Source organism: Pinus tabuliformis, chromosome 5_1, assembly GCF_031772625.1.
Source record: "Pinus tabuliformis cultivar Carrire ecotype Pingquan chromosome 5_1, CPIR1, whole genome shotgun sequence".
Classification (NCBI taxonomy): domain Eukaryota; kingdom Viridiplantae; phylum Streptophyta; class Pinopsida; order Pinales; family Pinaceae; genus Pinus; species Pinus tabuliformis.
Window position 1 is genome coordinate 240,239,390 of NC_142305.1, and position 15,645 is coordinate 240,255,034.

Consider the following 15,645-nt stretch of genomic DNA (forward strand, 5'->3'; position numbering starts at 1 on the left):
TCTTCCAATTGGTGATCATTGGAGTAGCCATAGGTCTACAGTCCTTCATCCTGAATCTCTTCAAGGTTTATGTAGCATATCTCCCTTGTCCTAGGAAGATCTCACCCTTCTGCTGCCAAACTTCCAACCCCAAAAAATAATGCATCTGTCCCAAATCCTTCATGTCGAATTTTGTGGCTAGGTTCTTCTTGCAGTCTTTGATGAGCCAGGATGATCCTGTCAATAAGAGATCATCCACATATAACACTAGGATTAGAGGCTCATTCTCTACAACTAGATAGTAGAGATTAGGGTCTATGTCACTCCTGATGAACCCCATCTTTTGCAAGTAGCCATCAATTCGACCGTACCATGCCCTAGGTCCCTATATCAGCCCATACAAGGCTTTCTTTTATCTGCATACATGAGATTTCTTCTCATGTGTCTTAAAACCTTCTGGGTGTTTGATGTATACTTCCTCTTCTATTACCCCGTTCAAGAATGTCGCCTTGACATCCATCTAATGGATCTCCCACCCCATTTGCACTGAAAGAGATATCATGGTCCTAATAGAAGTATACCTGGCTATTGGGTGAAGGTTTTTTCGTAGTCTATCCCTTCCTTCTGAGCATACCCCTTTGCCACATACCTGCCTTTGTATTTCTCCACATTGCCCTTTGCAGCATATTTGACCTTGTAGATCCATCTCGAACCTACCACTGATCTGTCTTGAGGCCTAGGTACCACTTCCCAGACATCATTGACCATTATAGAGTTGTATTCTTCCACCATAGCATCTACCCATACTTGATGCTGAACGGCCTCCTGAAAACTAGAAGGTTCCCCAACCTGAGCTACTAAGGCTTGGTATTTGTCTGGTTGTCTTCGCTCCCTTTTACTATTCCTGGGTGCACCAATGAAGTCTTCTGCATCTCGTAGAATCTGTCGGAGTTCCCAGCTCATTCTTCCACTGGTAGTAGGTACATATCTCAACTCCCCTTCTTCCTGAGATTCCTCCTATTTTGAAGCCTTTTCTTCAGGAGGATTTCTGGTACCAGTTTCCGTTGGTTGAAGTGGTCTGACCAACGGCTCGTATTTCGACTACTCCTCGGAAGCATTTCTCGAGATTTCCTGAAAGCTCTATCCTCCATGAAATTTACATCCCGCTGAACTATTACCTTCCTACTCCCTGGAAGATAGACTCTATATTCCTTAGCATTCTCACTATATCCCACAAGATATCCTTTCTCAGCAGTTTGTTCTAATTTCTTTCTCTTCTCTTCGGATATACGGCAATATGCTAAACTCCCAAATATCCTGAAATGGCCGACTTCAGGTGTCTTTGTTAAACACACACATGGAAGAAAGAGTATGAAAGATAAAACATGAGAGGACATTTTTTATTAACAAAACATATACATTTATAGTACATGGTTTGACCGTTGGGTTCCACATCCCAAGGTCTCTTGGACTTCCTTAGTCTATTCGGCTTCCACACTAACCCATAGAGGATTAGGTGTCTAACATTCCCCCCCTTAATCCGAAGGGTTATGTATGAGTCCAAGAAGAGAGTTGTAATACAAAATGTGCAAAAAATGCATGGCAACACTTGGCTGAATGTGCTCTCTAAAATGTTGGTATAAAGGGCGGTGGTTTAAGGATGACCGCCAACACTGGAATGCTAGTGCAATTCCTAGAACTCTTCCAAAACTGGCAAGAAGCTGAAGTCTTATGCTAGAGGAAGTGCTCCTATTGTTTTGAAGAGGGAAACCTTCAACCATGAAAGGGAGGTCTCACCCCGCATAAAAGGGAGAACTTCAACCTGAAAAGGGAAGTCTCAACTTGTGATGGTTTAAGGATGACCAACAACTCTGGAATGCTTAATGCAATTTCTGGAACTCTTCCAAGTCTGGCAAGAAGACGAAGTCTTCTGCTAGAGGAAGTGTCTCAGATTACCAACTGAAGGCATGCTCATGGGCATCTTTGTCTCTGGCTACAACTTTGAATCTGGTGTAGCAAGTTGTGGCTCAGGCTTGCTTGGTGTGGCTTTGAAGCTTGTAGATGACCATCATTTTCCCCCCTGTCAGATACAAGGCGAGAAGATGAAAAAAACTCAACTGCAAGACTGTTCAATACTCTTGAACAAGTTCTGACATGTGATTGAAATATCTTCTTGGTTGTTGATGCCCATTGCCAAGAAGCGATCCATCCAAGATGAATCTTTGTTCTTGTAGGAGGTTTGTTTTTAAAGGGTCTGTTTGAAGAATGACTGGTTTTATGACAGTGCTTACATGGATGAAGATAAAAACAGTGATCTTTCATATGGCCAACTTGATCACAGTGTTGGCATTTCACAATCTGTTGTGGGTGCTGTGGAAGAGGGGCAGAATCTGGAACAGCTGGAGGTGAACTGTCATGAATGAATCCAGCACTTTGAAATTGGATTGGTTTGGAGTAGTCTGGAATATGAAAGGACAAGTCCTTGTCATATCCAAGACTAGTTTTGTGCTTGTTATGGACAAGCTCTTCCCAAGGTCCGATGATGGGCTTGAGAAGTGCAGACTGAATTTCTGCATCTGCATGTACAACTTCTGCTTTATGGGAGTCTGTTTTAATCTTATGAATAAAAACAGGTTTAGAATGATGACTCCTCTGTTTTAATTCTTCTTGCTGTAGCTGAGATTCGAGCTGCAAAAAATCAATTTTCTCTTGTGCATTTTGTAGACAGACCTGAATGTCTGTGAGAGAAACTTTGCTAACTTTTAATGTATCATGAGTAGTAGACAATATCAGAGTTTTGAGGAACTCTAATACTTCATTGATTCTGGCCATTTTTTTTCTTCAATGTCAGAATTACACCTTAAAAATTGATCACAACTACTACTCAATGCAGAAAAGTAATACCCACTCACAGTACACAACAATATCCTTTATAAATGTGTAGCAAATGATCAGTGTGCAACCAGCAAGCACCAATTACAATCCATTACATAAAAATAAGAGTTTACTCATGACTAGCACTATGTTCTGACAATACAACCGACTAAACTTTCCTCCACAAAAGACTACTTTTAATTGTCAAAACAATCATTGCCTTTATACAACCCACCAAACTCTTATGCAGCAGTCAAAGTAACAAGGAATCAATGCATATATATGTAGATTGTGTTTGTATCCCTTTGACCTCCAAATCTACAGGTTGCTTGTATTTCACATGACACACAAGTGCCACAAAATTATGTTAATTGAAAATACTGCAAGTATACAAACTTTAAGCCTTCTGCAATGCCTTGAAGCATACCAGGAATCACCTTAAGTATTCATTCAACACTATAATTCTTTCTTTCCCAAAATTTGCAAGGAGCCAACAAACTAGACAATGCAGATTGGTTCTTATTGAAAACTTTTATATCTCAACACTTGCTGCAAACAAAAATGCCAAAATACCAGTATGTGTTCCCATTGGAAAATCCTTTTATTTTCTGACTTCACTCTTTGAATGGCATAAATTTGTTCAAACTTAGAACAACTCCTACAACTGTGACTCTTCTACTGACATAAATTTGTCTTCAATGCACATATAAAATTTATTGAAACCAAATCACATATTTAACTCCAAAGTATAGTGAGCGCACATATAGTCATATAATCTCAACTGATCCAATGTATGCCATCTTATGATTTCACTCTATTTCAGATTGCCACGACCCTCCAAAACCTGCTCTAACCCTCAGCTCATGGAATATTAATGATACCAGTTGGTGACCCCGTGTTGCTTCTTCAAAGTGCTCCTTTTTTTTTTGTGCTAAGGGGACCCGATAAGAATTGAATTGCATAATATTTCAATAGTCTTCAAAAACATACATGTACTCACTGAACAATCAACACATTATTGAAGACATGACCTTAATTTATTTATTTTTTAACACACATATGGAGTTATGCAGCATACCATATAAACACGACCAACTCATGGTGGTATGGGCCAGGCGGTGGAGCTGGGAGGATACGAACCGCAACAGTTTGGTGGTATGTATGGCATAGGAGCATTGGTATACAACATTGTGGTATGGGAGCGATATGGCAGTATAGAAGCAACGTTCGTGGACTGGTGGTATATGATATATATATTATAACGAGGGTGTTATATTATACTAACTAGATAGAAGTAGGTCTGATGGTGTCAGAAGAATGGCAAGTAGACAACTGAGTTCGAAGGAAGCCAAAGCCGCTACGGCTTTTCCCCTATTGAAATCCCTCAATGGAGGAGGACCAACAGGGCTTCGATTCTCCTCGTGTTTGTTTCCTCTAAAGAATCTCATTCCGATAAACACTTTGTTGCTCGTCTCTCGAGGTTTCACTTGAAGGGTTTCAATCCTCCGAAGCCTGCAATCTGCCAGTTAGTCGGAGCATTCGGCTGCATTGTGGGTTCCCAATTGTTGGTGGAATATGTAGTTGCAGAGGATGAGAGGCATGCGTCTTGGGCGTCAGGAGGTCGAGACGCCTCAGATTCAGAATACAACGACTATGATAAAAAAGTCGGAGCCAAAAACAAATTTGGCGGTGACGATGAAAGGATTGATGTTTCCAAGCTCGGAATTGATGAAGAACTTATTAATTCTCTCGCCAGGCGTGGTATTAGTAGATTTTTCCCCATTCAGAAAGCACTGTTGAGACCAACAATTATGCAGAGATGGACTGTAGTGATGTTAATTGACTTCTACCACAAGACTTCTCGCTCTTCCCTTTGAAGTTGACAGGCCCAAAAGTATTAACCCCCAAAGCTAAAGACGAAGATTCAAGAAAACGACTGCCAATGAGAATTATCACACCAATGTAACAAAATAACCGCTCAAAGATTTACTACAACACCTCTCCATAGAGTGAGACCGTGCACCGGACCACGGCATCGTATTCAAACAATGTCAGGGGAGTGAACCGTCGGCTTCGATAAAAAAGCATCAGAATTGGAACAAAGAGTATTTAAGGGGTTTAACAGAATACAACGATGCGTAATGATGGCGTGACTGTGAATCTTTGAGCGTAGACAGAGGAGCAGTGTGCAAACAACACAGTGGCTCGTATAACAGTCTCAATGCACAATTTTCCACAGCAGGAGCAGGTATCCAGCAGCGACAGGAGCAGGTATGTCAGACCAGTGGAAGCGTTAGCGTGAGGTATGTCAGAATTTTCTATTTGGGGAATTGTGCGCAGAGAATGCAGCTAAAATATGGCTGATAAAACATTCATGAAATGCAAAACTGACCTGCACAGAAAGGCCATAAAACAAATGGCTCAAAGTAATTATGAAGGGCAGGAATAGGCCTGCTCTGATACCATGTTAAACACACACATGGTAGAAAGAGTATGAAAGATAAAACATGAGAGTATGTTTTCTATTAACAAAACATATACATTTATAGTACATGGTTTGACCGTTGGGTTCCACATCCCAAGGTCTCTTGGACTTCCTTAGTCTATTCGGCTTCCACACTAACCCATAGAGGATTAGGTTTCCAACAGTCTTCCCAGTGAAGACCTTCTCTGAAGTGATTTTTCCCAATGCCTTGTGAGGAGTCCTATTCTGGACATAAACTGTTGTGCTGCATGCCTCTGCCCACAGGAATTTAGACATATCTTGATCATACAGCATTGCCCTAGTTGCTTCCACAATAGTCATGTTTTTCCTTTCTGCTACTCCATTCTGCTCCAGATTGTAGGGAGTTGTCCACTCTCTTCTGATGCCCTCCTTAGCGCAAAAAAGGGTGAAGTCCTTGTCAACATACTCTCCACCATTGTCCGAGCGCAACACTTTTATCTTCGTTCCTGTCAGATTCTCCACTAGAGCCTTGAACTCTTTGAATCAACCGAAAACCTCATCGTTGTTTTTCAAAAAGTAGATCCAAGTCTTCCTGGAATGGCCATCGATGAAGGTGATGAAGTACTCGGCACTGCTAAGAGATTTTGTGGACATCGGTCCGTAGATGTCTGAGTGTATCAATCCTAGCACACTCTTCGCCCTATTGTTACTTCTAGAAAACACAACTTTGGCATACTTGCCCAGAGCGCACCCTCTACATACATCATCCCATTCAATACTTAGTTTTGAAACTCCTAATACTGTTTTCGTGAGAATTCTCAGAGCCCCATGGTGCAAGTGTCCCATCCTCCTGTGACATAGCTCATTCAAGTCTTTGTCTCCATTACTGCCTATCAGTGCCATTAGTGATTCTAGTTGTAACCCGTACATTCTGTTACTTCTGATTCCAATCTGAGCCTTCTTTTTCCAACTTGGGTGTTTGACATACACTTTCTCCTTAATGAAGAAAACGTCATAGCCCTTGTTTTGAAGTTGAGATACGGAAAGTAAGTTCATCCCCAATCCCGGCACATGCAACACATTGGTTGCCCGAAGTCGCTCTCCTGCTTCGGTTTGAAAAACTATGGTACCTCTTCCTACTGGAGTACACTTCGCCTTATTCCCCATGGTGATCTGAAAATTCATTCTTTCTTCCTAATAATCTGAAAAACATTCTCGGATTCCTGTCATATGCCAAGAAGCTCCACTGTCTATGTACCAAACCTCCGAGGCAATGTTTTAAAAACCGAAACCGGCGACCAGACCGGTGCACCTAATGAACTGGGTTTCGAACTGAAACCGGTCGAACCGGGACTGGTCAGGTCTAAACGAACCAGTTTTAAAAAAAACATTAAATAATTAATTTTTAATGAAAAAACTATTTTTAAGATTTAAAACCATGATTCCAAGCCAAAAGAGACAAAATATGCAAAGATTCCTCATTTATATACCATGTAAAGGTGAATATATCAAAATGGCACCGAGTGCAATACATATCATCGACAAAATACATAAGCAATGAGGCTCTAAATGGCCTCTAGAGTGCAAAAACAAAGCCTACAAACTATGGGGCGAGTGGCCTACTACAAGACTCAAGTCTACATATATGATAATAGTGATCAATATTATCGCTTGAAACTTCTCATGAGTCATCATGATCAAACTCAGTTGGTTGAGTCTCGACTCCCAAACTTTGTAGTCACAAAATTCTCTATTGGTTTAGTGACTTGAGTCTCAAACTTCTGAAGGTATTCTGCCCTAATATGCCCTATTACTTCATTTTGTGCTCCACATGGCTTTACATGGCCTCCTATCCCAGCCAAGTGTTGCTTGAACTTGTTAATACCCCCTCCTTCAATGGATTTTGGGCAATATTGGCAGATCATTTTGCCATCAATCATATCACAATGAGCTCATCCAGTATCTTTGGCGTTTGGAGGCATGATGACTACTACCTAGCTAAAACTCTCTGTTGTTCCACTACTCCAGCAAAAACTAAACATTCTCCAAGCTCCCAATCAAACTCACAAATACTCTGAATGAGATGTGTGAGACAAATGAGAGGGAGAAGGGCCTTTTAAAGTCTTGGAGGGGGTGTTTTTGGAGGGAAAGAACCCTTACTTTCCCTCCAAAACACCCTAAAAAATTGGAAAACAGTGTTGCGTGGGTCTTCCGTGGCCGTGGCAGCTAACCGGCCTGTTTGACCACAAACCAGCCGGTTCCGCCCTAAACCAGCTGGTTAGGACCAGTTAGGGCAAAAAAAAGGTGAAATGAGGAGGTAAACCGGGTTTTTAAGCCGGTTTGACCTGGTGGGCTTGCTAACCGACCGGTTTGACCGATTATCAATTCAGACCAGTCGGTTTTTAAAACATTGCTCTGAGGAGGTAGAGCTTGCAAGGCAAGCGGCTTCTTCTTCTAATTTGGATGCCAGCATTGAATATTCGTCCCTTATGCATTCTTCTGAAAATCTGCACGAGTCCCTTTGAGTGGATGCCTCTGCATCATGCTCTTGACCCATAATCAATTTTCCTTTCTTGTTGTCGGATCTTTGCTCTGATACCATGTGAAAATTTCTAAACTGAAATTCTATCACTGCAACAACTGATTTATTTCAACTACTTATTATTCTCAATAAGTTATTTATGAAATTCCTTTAGCAAATATTAAAATAAATTCCACTACAATTATCACACAATTACCCAGAGAAAAAATACATGCACAAGAATCAATCACATTGACATAATTATTTTTGGACAATTGTCCCCGGAAAAACCCAATGTGAGAAAACCAGCGTAGCAGATGAGGCCTTTATTAATCTTGAGCAACAATTTCTTTTACAAGGAATGATTTTTACAGAGAACTGAAAGAAAACACCTGAGACTTTCCTCTAAGACTATCTGACTCTTTGGAGACCCTTCTCCCACTTCTGCGTTACCCATGCATCACTCTGATTGACCCAGCATGGCTTTGAGTGGCTCTGCATCCCTCTCCGTCAGCCTTTGTAGGCCCTGTGTCTCTTCTTTGGACTGCGTCTCTCTTTCTGCGCTGTCTTCCATTGCCCCTACATCACCTCCTCCTCGATATTTGCTTGCTGTTGAAGCCCTCCTCTTCCTCCACCCTGCAAATCCCTCTGAAATCGACCTCCTCTCTCTTGAGAATTGAATTTCCTTGAGATACTGAGTATCTGTTGGTGTGTCTCCAAATGACCCTCGAGTCTTCTCTTATGCTTTTCTTGTTGATGAATCAACGGTCGAGATTAAGTCCCTAATCAACGGCTAAGATTAAAACAGAATTGATTCTCATCTCTTAGAAGCTTCTCATCCTTATCTTTATTAATACCCATTAATACTTTTATTTTCCTAAGTTTAGACTTAGAAACCCATTAAAAATATTAATTATTTTAATAACTCCTCATCCAGATGGAATTTCTCAAAACGATTTCTGGGTCTTGGATATCTCATGTGCCTTAGACTCTCCTCCAAATTTCAATGCTAGAGCACATCCGATGCTACCAAAAATCAACAGTGATGTGATGTGGATACCCCCATCAGCCGATCCCTTTGATCATGGCACTTGGCCAAGAAGTCTTATCCCCTCCATTACCATTATTACTATTCATTAACACCAATCATTGAAGGGTCGACTGAGGAAATGATACTTCCCCTTAGGGGCTGGAAACACCTAATAGGGTTGTCTTTTAGCCACTCCTACCTAAGGAGAAAACACCATTGTGAGTTCAAGGCCTTGATTTTGGAAGGGAATCCTTATTTGAAGTATTACATAAACCATGACATTCAAGCTTGGTTCGCTTAGATGCAATAATGATCTTTGTACGTAATGAATGGTTGATTTCGCTATAATCTATGTTGTGATTGTGAGGGGGTTCAGTAGCCCATGTCTTGGGCACCTTCTCCATAAGTACCCAGGTCATTAGAGAAGTATATTGGCATAAACAAGTGAAGCATTGAGACTCTAGGGCCTCCTAACAGTAGCATCATATGACACATGTTCCAAGGCACCTCCTTCACCCAAAACGTTGGATTCCTTTGCACACAATTTGATGATTCTTCAGGATGACACACCTGGACCCAGCATGACCCAGGTTGGCCTTAGCACCAATTGATGGATGGCAACTGATTTAGGGCCCAGATGAGGATGGTCTCACCTTTAGAGACTAGGGAGGGCTATTTTCACTTGAGAAGCCCTCAACGCTGGAGAAAAGACATCTTTGAACAGTTGGAGACCCATGGAGATGACCCCACAATCCCGCAAATCGCATCTCGGTGACCCCGCAATCCCGCATCCTGCATCTCGGCGACCCCACATTCACAATAGTCCCGCATCCCACAGTCTCGCATGGCCCCTACAATACTTGATGGGCCATCCTTAAGGAATTGCGGGGGGGGAATCGTCGATATGGTGTGACATCGTCGGGGAGGGCCGAAATTCATTTACAAAGGAAAAGCATGGTAAAACCAAGGCAGGGTTGCCCCCTTCTCTCTCCTCCACGTGGCATCGGCGCATCGACATATTGGCGTATCGGCGATCAACGCATTGGCATATCGGCGGAGCAAAGGGTTGCCACTTTAAAGACCGTGCAGGGGCCAATTCTGTGATACAGTGTAAAAGTTTCTGGAAAGGCCAAAAACCAAATACAAAGGAATTTCATGTAAAAACAGGACCAGGCCGCCCCCTTCTCTCTTCTCCACGTGGCGGTACGACATATCGGCAATGGAAAATCCTGCAATCCCGCATTTTTGGCGATCGGCAGGGTCACCACTCTAAACCATGGAAAAACGTCGATCTTGCGATTTAATGCAAAGTTGTTGAGGAGGGACAAAATTCATTAACAAAGGAAATGCATGCGAAAATAAGGCCGGGCAGGCCTTTTTCTCTCTCCTCTAGAGGGCCATGTGGCGGCATATGATTGATCCTCAGAGCTAACATGGCAACTGATGTCATCAGTGACATGGCAGTACGGACACTAACGTGGTAGTATTGGTGGACACGTGTCAAGAAGTTTTGACGTTTTCAGGGGTCCTATAGGCGCATTTCCGGGTGACACGTGGCAACGTTGATGTCATCTCGCATATCGACAATCACAGCTACCTAGGGGAGAAACTTAAGGAAAAGTGCATTTAGCGTCGGGATGCGGGATTCCGAGTAACAAAGAAAAAGGACCCCAGATGCGATAAGTTATTGCGATCTATTTGATAAGGTCTTCGTGTCCAGGATATCGGCCGATGCGGTGTAAGGGGCTATCAAAGGCATTTCAAGTTACAAAGGAAAAGGCCCCCGAGCAGCGGTTGAAAGCCTTAGTGCCCAAAGGGCTAAGCCCCTGGTTCCAACCCCCGGTCATATGAGGAGAGTCACACAAGGGGCTATAATAAAGAGGGGCTAAGGGGGAAATCAAAAAGTGCCCGTTTCACTTGTTTTAGAGGTAAAAAGCCCACGGCCGAGAGACTTCGCTGTTACATTACATCAAGACACCTATAGTGCAAGACAGAGGTTGGTGAAGTAGTGCAGGAAGCCATGCCTTAAGTAGAACAACTCCTGCAGTAGAGATGATCACAGGATGGGCAAGGAGATCTTTGTATATTTTGCATCTTATGGTTATTTATTTGTTGTACTATAACGTGCCTCCTTTCCTGAGGCATTTAATTCTGTAATATTTTGGGCCACAAAGCCATTTATGACTGAGACAGCTAGTCGACCTGACAACTGAGTCTAGACTAGAGATATTTTGTTGTAATGAATGTTCTTTCTCCCCTCTCCAGATAAATAGGGGAAAGCAAGACTTAGAAAAGGTTTAGAAATTCTATAGAAAACACTACATGCTATTTTCAGACTGTATCTCTTTGTAACACAAATTTTTCAGAATATCAAGGGAATGGTGGTGATTCCCTCTTCAAGAATTACAGTATGTGTTCCCTCTGTTGAAACCCATTTTGTGTTCATATTTCTTCTCTGTATTCATGCAATTATAATTGCTAGAAATATTTCAAGCTTCCTCATATATTTATTTGTATTGATATGTGAATGCAAGTGCTTGTAATTATATCATAGATTCACTTGTCTCAATATTGTTGATGCATATACCTGTGTGGACTATTGAAATCATATCTTTAAATCTGCAACACGTGAATCATAGCATTCAACCCCTCCTTCATCCATTATTTCTGCTTGTAACTCAAATAAGTATAGAAATCCTTAATGCCTCAAGCTCTATGTGTTAAGTGTAGAAGTCTTGAAGCCTTATGCTCTATGTGATGAGTTTCTCCTTCTATTTTTCCTCTCTCATCTGCTATGCAAAAGCTTATTAAGCTGTAAGCCCTTGGACTACTCAGACTCCACTATTTTTATGCATATTTCTGAGATCTGAACCTGTGAAGAAGTACCAAAAATTCATGTCTTATTTCTTTGGACAAATGAACCAACCCATTTCCTATATATATGTGTGTGTGTTTGTGTATCTATATACATATATATATATATATATATATATATATAGAACATAAGTGAGGTCTCCCTTTACTGAGAATCATTTGAGACACTCCTGATTTAGATGTACTCGGGCACTGGTCTTGTAAGCAATCCGAGGCTGTCTCTGGGAGTGACAACAACCTCCAACCAAATGACCTGTGGTGCTCCCAAGTGGTTGTGGGGGCACAAAAACATCCTCATGGGTTTCCAAGTGGATCAAACAAGTCTGTATCCCATCTATAAGGGCTAGAATATTGATGCAAGCCCCCTCTTTATCTCCCATGGTGAGACACATCCTCATCTGATCCCTGGAACAACTGCCAAGTGTGTGGTGCAAGTGTGTAGTCAATTAGGCAAGGTGGTCTAGGTACATCATCAACGCCAAATAAATGGAATAAGAGCGAGCATTGAGTGGAGTTGAAGGATACGATGATGTGGCTATTTGCTCTCTGCTATAGTGGAGGCCCATGGTTCTCTATGCTCACCCTACAAATGCCAATATGACCCTCTGGAGGGCTTGGACCCTGTATAGGGAGACCAAACCCTAAAATGACCCACCTGCAATTTTGTATAAGATCCAATGCATCTCTTCACCTTCCAGTACAACAAATCATCAGCGCAATTGAGTAAATGAGCTTACAAATCATGGAACTAAGTGGACACTTCACAGTAGCGTGCCCTTCCATAATGGGCTTTAGAACGTACGAGTGTCTCCAAGTTCAAGAAGGAGGTTAATCAAGGACCCTATTAAGTGGTTTCAACCTCTAAGGGAGTGACAAGTCCATGGTACATCCCTTAAGTGGCAGGTATCTTGTGATATAATGATGGAACAAAGTGGGACATTAGGGGAAGGCTCCAAGCTACATGCCACATTACAAGTGTAGCCATGATGAGGGCAACCGACACTTGGGTGTATGAATGTAGGAGGGAGCAATCATGTTACATGAGTTACCCCAACCTTTGTTTTTCCACCCTTCTTCATATGTCTTTTTCCTTTTATTGATTTTTCTTATATAACTGCTCGAGGCTCCAAGAGTACAAACCAAGACCATCCTTTCCATCGAATCCCCCTACTAATCCATTCCCAAAAGTGTCCATGATAAATAAACAAAATTACCCAACTACATAATGAAAGCCATACTTTCGGGCTTGGAAGTTCCACCTTCAAGCATACAATCATGACAGAGGGGCAAGGGTGCATAATGGCTAGCTTTGGTGGTGGAGATGGTGGCACATCGAGCTATCTGGTAGCTACAAGGGGTTGTTGGTTGCCGATTGAGGACCGTCTAGGAGAAAAAATTCTCCTATGGGTGTCACCCAGAGGTGGTGGGTAATATGCTTATGCCATTAAGTTTTGTGCATGTGGCATCAAATTCCCACTTTGTATTACTTTAGAATAATTAATTGTTGAAGAGGTCCTTTTGCCGCTCCTTAGGCTAGAATAGGGGATTTTGGTCTAGAAGATTAATTGAGAGGGAAGTTGAACACCTCTTCTATAAATAGAGGTGTACTTCTCAATTTGTCATGGTTGGATTTGGGGAAGAAAAGCCTTAGGATATCTCATATCATTTTTCTCTCTTATAATTTGGCTATGGATGGATAAGTTGAGCTTCTCTTGGGTAGAATTGTGATGTAATGTGATCTCTTTTCATGGATACTTACGGTGAATCTTGGATGATGCATGGTGAAGTAAGTTAGTTTATTTGTTATATCTTCATATTATGTTCCACGGGATAAATGTTCATGCGCTAAGTCTATTTGGTATTTGCTTCATTGCCCCTTGTTGAGTTAAACCCTTCATTCAAGTATTTGAGGAATATAGATATATTTTTCTTTCCCTTAATCATCTGGAAAATTCGAGACCCTAGATCTCAAACCCTAGGGTAAGTTAGTTTATTTTCCCTAGCTAGGGTTTCCTCTCCAAGACCATTAGGTATTTAGTTTATTTTCCCTAGCTAGGGATTCCTCTCCAGGACCATTAGGTATTTAGTTTGTTTTCCCTAGCTAGTGCTTCATCTCCAGAACCATCTGATAATTTCTTGAATTGGTGTATTCGAGAAGCCTATTTGAGACTCTATTGGTTGATATAAGCCTTTGGATTAATCCATAGGAACCTTTGTACCCAAATCTTGGAACTACGATGCTCTATCAATCCTATCCCAGGGAGAACCCCCCTTGAGCCGGAGGAGAGTTGGCCGAGAGGTGAGAAGAGGATTGGTGAGGTGATAGTGACCCCCTCTAAGGTGCAATGGGTTTCACACTTGATCTTTCAGAATTTATCTCAAGAAGTATGAGATTTTGCTATAACAGGCCCACAAGCCAAAAAATTGTGGAAATGTTGCCATTTTTTGCCGAAATGGCTGACAATGTGTCTAGGCCATTTTGTACTAGTTTTCACATTTTTGGGACTGGTACATGTACTAGGCAGGGTTTTCATACAACTTAGACTGAGACCATTCAAAGAAATTTGAACTAGTTCATTATCCTTATTTGTGTCCCCAATTGCAGCAATCTAATCTCTCAACTCTATATCTTCGTGAGATAGCTTGTCATTGTATCTATCTTGCTCATGTAGGTGTCATTGAGCTTGTTCTTTAAGAATATCTACTTGGATAGATTCACACTCTAGTACAAGGTTTGCAAGGCATCATACATCTCTTTGGTAGTATTCTTCCTGGTGATATGATGAATTAGGTTATTCTTCACTGAATCCAATAGGATTTGCTTCATTCCCACTATCTTCTTATTGTGTTCTTCCACATCTTTGTGATACGTAGGTTGGAAAACCACTTTCTCCACAAGGTGTCATAAGCTACCGTTTCTAGGAAGTTTTGCAATCTCAATTTCCACAGCACAAAGTTTGAGGCTCCCTCCAACGAGTGACTCTTGCACATACTAGGGATGGCCATTAATGTAGCTCCACTGAACAAGTTTCAATCTCCACTCGCTGGATCAAGTAGAGTTTCATACCCCACAACCCTTCTCATGTCCATGTGCCATCACAGGCACAGATTTTGCTTCAATGCTGAAGCTTGGACATATTACCCACTGAAATCCTGCAACAACTCTCTGCCCCAGACAGCTTGCCTCTTCATAAAGGGTATTTGGAAGATTTCAGAAACTGGGCTTTGTTACTATGTTAGATTTTCTCAAACCTCTGCACTCTAAAAGAATTCCTTCAGAAAATAAAACAGCAGAAAACTTAAAGTTATTCAAAAATGCTCTTTGTAATTATTGTTAGAATCCATAAACACAAATTGTAGAAAATATATAATGGAAACACGAAAAAATAACATCAAAACCTGTTGCTTCAATTCATTACTTCTGAAAATGAAAACCTAGTAGAGGAAAATAGCAAACTGTTAATTGCTGAACTGAAAACTGAATGAATAAAACCTATATGCCTGCCTTCTCCTATATAAGTAGAAGGTACAATGAATCTAAACACATGCACAACAGCACTTTAATTGGAAATTTCAAATATTAAATCATAACCCCAAAGCACCTTTTTTGCATGGATATATGAGCATAAGTGAAGTGCACCTCTGCTGAAAATGAAATGAGGCATACAAGCATGCATCTACCTAGAGATATGTGCCCTAACTCAGACTAGAATCCACATGCATGAGCACTTTGCTTAACTAGGAACCTACGTCCTCTAATTGTGTATGCAAATATTAACTAAAGCAAAACCAGAAATAGAACTGAACTACTAAATATAAAAGGCATCTAAACTGGAACTATACTGTTGATGTTGCATGCAAAAACATGCATGCATCGTCTATCTCTCTTTCCATAAATGCTCCTTTGCTCTCACTATTGCT

The 15,645-nt window shown here is 41.3% G+C and overlaps 1 protein-coding gene across 5 annotated transcripts in view; it reads left to right on the forward strand.

Moving 5' to 3' along the window:
- LOC149164299 (glutathione hydrolase 1-like) overlaps positions 1 to 15,645 on the forward strand; it is a 115,605-nt gene that overhangs the window by 97,017 nt on the left and 2,943 nt on the right. The gene's annotated exons all lie outside the window — the stretch shown is intronic.